The sequence below is a fragment of the Crotalus tigris genome, unplaced genomic scaffold (assembly GCF_016545835.1).
Source record: "Crotalus tigris isolate CLP2741 ecotype Arizona unplaced genomic scaffold, ASM1654583v1 scf7180000020990.9691751010:1144802, whole genome shotgun sequence".
Classification (NCBI taxonomy): Eukaryota; Metazoa; Chordata; class Lepidosauria; order Squamata; family Viperidae; genus Crotalus; species Crotalus tigris.
This window is the reverse complement of record NW_024098300.1, coordinates 276,832-277,243: the sequence shown is the minus strand read 5'-3', so window position 1 is coordinate 277,243 and position 412 is coordinate 276,832.

Genomic DNA, 412 nt, shown 5'->3' with positions numbered 1-412 from the left:
CGCAGCGCCGGGACACCCGTCCGCCTTGCCCCCCCCCCTCTTCCTCCTCCGCCCGCCTCCCTGGGCAGGACGGGGGCGCCCGTTCGGGATTAGGGCGGTGGGAGCTATTGTGGCAGCCCCCCCCGGAGGGCGCCCGGTTGGGGGAGAAGGGGATTCGGGGGGCAGGGGGGCTCCGTCGGAGGTTTAGCTTTCAGGTGATGGGCGAGGATGATGGGCATGGGATCCAGCAACACTTCGGGGGCCCAGGAATCCTCTCCCCACCCCCGTCCCGACCAACCAATCTCCAAGAGATAGAGGCAGATATATAAGGGGGGGGGAGAGGAGGGATAGATAGATAGATAGATAGATAGATAGATAGATAGATAGATAGATAGATAGATAGATAGATAGATAGATAGATAGATAGATAGAT